This window comes from Canis lupus, chromosome 1 (genome assembly GCF_011100685.1).
Source record: "Canis lupus familiaris isolate Mischka breed German Shepherd chromosome 1, alternate assembly UU_Cfam_GSD_1.0, whole genome shotgun sequence".
Lineage (NCBI taxonomy): Eukaryota > Metazoa > Chordata > Mammalia > Carnivora > Canidae > Canis > Canis lupus.
Genome location: NC_049222.1, coordinates 78,295,442 through 78,301,412, shown reverse-complemented (window position 1 = coordinate 78,301,412; position 5,971 = coordinate 78,295,442). Strand labels below are relative to the sequence as shown.

The 5,971-nt window shown below is 37.8% G+C and overlaps 1 long non-coding RNA gene across 1 annotated transcript; it reads left to right on the top strand.

Moving 5' to 3' along the window:
- Window positions 1-234: 234 nt before the first annotated feature.
- On the top strand, window positions 235-4,459 carry LOC111096586. Its single transcript, XR_005353163.1, has 3 exons — window positions 235-286; window positions 732-845; window positions 4,212-4,459. It is a non-coding gene; the product is annotated as an uncharacterized LOC111096586 (long non-coding RNA).
- The last annotated feature ends 1,512 nt before the right edge of the window (window positions 4,460-5,971 follow it).

Sequence of the window (5,971 nt, the reverse complement as noted above, 5' to 3'; positions counted from 1 at the left end):
ATGAATAAATAAATAAAATCTTAAAAAAAAAAAAAGAAAAAGAAAATCACTAAGTGTTGCAAAAAAACAGATGTATCCTGACCTACTGAAGTACATGTGCCAATAAATGCACTGGAAAGCAATTCACTTCATTTCAATGTTTACTGAGTACCCATATGGGTTGTGGCATTGGAGGAGGAACCATACAAGCTTACAAAACACCTGACTCCTGTCCTTACAAAGTACATATACCAACAAAGACCATGAGGACGTGTGGAGAATGGTACCTAGATGTCCAGAGAGAGAGGTATGTTTCCTTTTGTATTGAAGAATAAGTTGAATCTTCTAAATTGGGAAAATCAGGCAGGTGCTAGATTTAAGAAGTGCTGTGAAGAAGTAAAGGGAGATGACCATGGACAATTTCAAATATACAGGGCAAACATAAAGGCCAAAGAAGAAATAGTATTCAAAGTAGGCTAAGAACAGCTTTATCTGCCAAGCAAAGTGATAAGTTTGGAAAGCAAAAGGGTATTGGGTAAAAATGACTGGTGAGAGGTCTTGAAGTTATTTTTAGCCAGTCATGAGCCCTTATTTTTCACTTTCAAATGCATTTAGTAAGGGATGAAGAATTGCTAAAATATAAATGTATGCACATAATTCTCTAAGTCAGACTTTTTTGGGTTCTTGTTCTAACTTTTAATTTTGTTCCTTCCCGTATGATTTCCTACCCTGAATCATCACAACCCGCCAAGCTGAAGATGTTAATGACCAACATATTCTTACCCACTGTTTTAGTTTCTCATTGTTCCAGTTGTTTTATTTCATTTTGAAATTTTGCTGGGATTTAAAATGATGCCACACAACAGGTAAGTTTGGACCATTCCTTCAACATAACAGTCCCATTTTATCTTTGGTGCCATTATTACTGGCTTTATTGTTCATGAACTCTTCACTTCTGAGTAATAGCACTAAGTCTCAGTCAACGAGTTTTAACTTTTGGACCTATGAGTCTGCAGTCCATTTTATTCCATTTGTTTATTTTAACTAAATGTCACTGACTTTGAACTGTTTAATCTGAAGCATCTGATCTCTCCTGTTCTTGGATGCCTAGAATTTGGCAAGCCAAATGTTAACTATAAGAATTGAAAAGAAGAAACACTGAAACTAATGAATTCACTGGAAATGGTTAGCAGTCTAAAGAAAATATGACCATCTGGGTTAAGTTATTGTAGGTTATGGATTGGGCTTTCTGTTTAGTTTGGCTTGGAGAGGAGGGAAGTTTTCCCTCCTATCACCCGTCTACACTTATGTCTAGAGGCACAGTGTCAGTATTATTCTGTGAGGAGCTTTAGGTCTTCTGCAAGGCTATCCCATTAGACAAGCAAATCTATGTGATCTTGCACATGATGGGAATTGGAAAGCTTTCCCACATATACTCACACAGCTTCCTAAACTTTGCCCTGGAGTGCACAGGGAACATAGTGTATGGTCTACTTTCACTAGATCCAGGCACCTCAGGTTCAGGTGTGCAACTCTGTCTTAAATTACCTCCCCAGGGTAGTATGAGCTAGCTGAAGGCAAAGTGCAATCTGAGAATCTTTTCATCTAACATGGACAAGGACTAGTGCAGGCTCTCCTGATTGATTTGTGGCTATCCTCGGGAAGGGAGCAGGATGACTGTGAGCCCAACTCTGCTCTAGCAAGAGGTAACACTGGCCTGGATGCTTCTCAATAAAGGAGTACAGAAAAGAAAAAAAAAATGTCATTGGGAGATTTCAAGGAGAGTAAAAGTTAATGATTCTGCCACAAAATTCTATCTGGATTGAAAAAAAAATTCTGCTTTTATCCTCTAAACCTAGAAGAAATTCTTATAGAATAGTAAAGCTAATGGTAGCAGCCAAAGCTAAAGGAGTATTGTAAAAAGTATTTTATTCTTCCCCAATGAAGCTCCCTGTGTATGATTACATTTTCAGAAGGGGCTGAAAGTTATTTTGCGAAAATTAAAAGCATAGTTAGAAAATTCTGCTCCAAATACAATGGTCTGCTGGATTTGAAATATTGCTCCAGAAACAAGCCACATGGTGCTAGAGAATACCTGAGTCAGCAGAAGGTGGGGAGTACCGTGAAGACGGTATTTATTATGTCTTGAGAAGACTCCATAGGTCACTGCTGATTTCTGTTTACACTGTGCTGACCTTTCACACTCTGGAGCAGTTTGTTCAGCTGTGATCTACAACCAGGAGCACATGCAGTTTGTCATCTGTGGGGCCCTGGACGAGCCAACCAAGAAAGAGGCATTATGGATCCAGAAACGTCTATCAGCCTGCAGTTCTTGGAGTTCTCTGCTTTCTCATTTTGTACTTTTGTACTAACAAAAATTTACGGGTCTTGGGATACTAGCATAAAGCATGATCCAAACAGATTGGATTTTAAGAAAGTGATTATTTCCACTATACATTAGGTTAACTGCAAAATAAGCCTCCAAAAACAATCCTATCTCTAGGTCATTATTTCACCCATCTCAATTAGGATACGTTCAGTACTGGAGTGCAACATAATACTTTTTGTAATGGCCTACGCCAACTCTTTTGCAAAGGATTATGTGAGGTCACCAAGCTGTGATTATAAAGAACCTATGGGCAGTTCTTTTATCCTTTGATAGATGTCTGTGTGCTGACTCGCTGGGGGTCTGTTTCTTGAATTCAGAGCTCCCTGACCATTTTATCCAGCCATTCTGAAGCAGAAGATTCCTCCTGTTCTTCCTGGATGTGATTGCTTAACTCTGCTGCTACAGGAAAAATGTTCTGTGATTATTTCCAGACTAAAAAAAGGCCCATACATATGTTAACACAGCGATAATAATATAGTGCTTGTTTTCCACATAGAACTCCAATTTCAGGGACTGGACTACTTTGGTCACTCACTCCTGACCTACTATATTAGCTCGTGGGGCAGGTGGGTCGTCTCTCAAAGAGGAACTCTCATATACAGATTACCCTTAATGATGGCCTCCTCTTTGAAAACCTTCCACATACTCTGTGATCACTTAGCATGGTGTACTTCCCCCACAATAGCACCCCACACTGTACCATCACCCCATATAACTGCCTATTTGAGGGAAGAACTTTATTCATTCATATGTATCAGTTCCAAGCACAGTACCTGACACACAGGAGGCACTCAATAAATGTGTAAGTAAACAGTGATTCTTTTACTTCTTCCTTAAAAGCATTGCTACCTTGGGCTTTAGATTCATGGATTCTTTTTAAAAAGGAGAAGGATTAAGAAAGAAAAAAAGAGAAAGAGGGAGAGGGAAGGAGGAAAGAATGAGAGAGGAGGAAAGAAAACAAAATAAAAGAGTAAAAGGAAGGAATAAAAGAAAGAAGGAAATGAAGGGAAATCCCACCTTGGTGTCTAACTTAAGGAATGAGGGGATAATAAAAGAAGTAATGTAGATGAATATAAAGAAATTAAGTAAGCATTATTTTTTGAAAATGAAACAAATAGAATTTAGAATTCTTTTTCAGCAACATGGCAGACTCATCCCTCCCAGCAGAGCTAAAATGTTAAGTAAAATATTTAAAATGTCATTTGAATGCATGGCTTGGCTAGCAGGAAAATATAAGGGTGGATTAGAGGCCAGAGATGAAAAGTGTGAATCTAGAAAAGTAGGCAAGCAGTAAAGAAAGAACTTATCTTAGGACTATCTAAAAATCCTCATGAGGCCTACAACTCAGGGGCACCTTGGTAGTGCAGTCAATTAAGCATCCAGCTCTTGATTGTGGCTCAGGTTATCATTTCAGGGCCATGAAATCAAGCCCTACATCAGGCTCCATGCTCAGCACGGAGTCTGCTTAGGATTCTCTCCCTCTCCCTCTGCCCTTCCCCACCACTCATGTGTTCTCTCTCTCCAAAATAAGTAAATCCTAAAAAAAAAAAAAAAAAAAAAAAAAAAAGGAAGCCAGGCTTATAATTCATATTTCCCTGGGCTGTATCCAGCTCTCGCATGAGAACAGTTATATTGAAAAGCTTTGTCATAAAGTACCCCTCCACACACACCCTCCCTTGCCTGCCCAAATACACACTCTGACGGCAGAGGAAAAAAACATCCATATACATTATAGAGGGATATGCTGGGCATACATGTTTCACTGAGCTTTGGCTTTGGATTTAAATGACGTAGAAAAAAATTATACCATGAGAATTTCTAACCACAAACCCCATTTATTTAGGTATGAGAGAAGTATTCCTTCTGACTCCTAAGACAATACACATGGAAAAAAAATTCCTTTAAGTGGTCCAGTCATCACATTCACAAACCATGAATGAAAGAGAAGAAAAGGAGAAAGACTTCCACTTCCCAGAAGTTGTACACACCAATTCTGGCCACAATTTACTCATGTGACTTCACCTAGCTACATATGGCATCCTTATTCTGGATTCCAGAATTCTACTGATAAAGAGAAATGGAAGAATGAATACTGTGTGTGGGGGGGGGGGGGGGCGGCGGTTGGGGGGGTAGTAAGCTCTGTCTTTATTTCCAAATACTGAGAAGACCTCCAAGACAGAATTAAGGTAATACTTGTTCCTCAGACCGTTTCAGTTAATGACAGAATGTTTGAGTTTTATTGTGGAATAAATCAATTTTGTCTTCACATTTTCATTAAAAACAAATGTAAGGAGATAAAAAATATATTTGAAATTAGGAATCAGTTTCTTAAATAATAAAAGGGGAAGAAGAATCCAAAAACAACAAGTCATATAAACTACAATTAGAATTCTTTCTCGGGGCGGGGGATCTTGGAATTTTCTAGGATAGATAAAACTGATCAGAATTGGAGCAGCCTTATTCTTTACCTCTTTCATTTTTCTCCTCATAATACAAATTTCCTCAAAAGAACATAGTGGCAAAGCACTCCTGCAGAGGTTTAAAAAAAAAGAACTGGGAAGTAACTGATTTTTTTTTTTTTTTTTTTTTTTTTTATGAATGAATGAAGCATAGGAAACTGCCACCTTAAATTTTAAAAAGGTTTGGGATGCCTGGGTGGCTTAGCGGTTGGGCTGAGCGTCTGCTCAGGGAGTTATCTCCAAGTCCTGGGATCATCAGGCTCCCTGCATGGAGCCTACTTCTCCCTCTGCCTGTGTCTCTGCCTCTTTCTCTGTGTCTCTCATGAATAAATAATAGAATCTTTAAAAAAATTTTTTTGAAAAGGTTTTAAAAAGAGAGGTTTTTTATATTAAGATAGGATCTTTTTTTAAAAAGCCACAAATCTACAGCTAATATAACTAAATGTTTTTTGCAGAATGGAAGTATAAGTTTCTCTCTATAGGATTGCCTTTATATCCAAAATAAACCAACAAAAACCACAGCACCAAATCTGGAAACCTACAATAGAGGCACACACAATTTCCCAGATATAAGGGGAATATTTTACTTTTTGTGTGGTGCCTCCAACTAATCAACCAAAATTAAATAAATAAATAAATAAATAAATAAATAACACTTAACTGTTGTGCAAATATCAAAATAGCAGTGACTACTGGGAATGATTATTCTGGCTAAGTTAAAGAGAAAACTTACAGGCTAGTTTCAGGATACAAAGAGGACAGTCTCACACACTCTTACACATTCAAACATATACCTATATCATATACTTCTGTTGAGTTGAAACAACCACTTGTATCAGCACAAAAGATCTTCAAATGATTCAGTTCTACAATCTGATTTTTTAGTACCTCTACATAGTCCCTGCACATGGATAGCAATAAATCTACGGACAGGAGGAAAACAAACAAAATGCCTCTGCAAAAAAGTGACTACTGCTAAGAGCAGATATTTTGTCATCTAGCTTTTTAATGAATTTAGATCTATTAAGTGTTTTTCTTATAACAGGGCTTACAACAATCCTTTTCACTTGTCTTCTTCCTTCCTTCCTCTATTTCTGGAACCCCCGGGGTCCAGGATAGGAAGACACCAAAATGTAGAATTTAC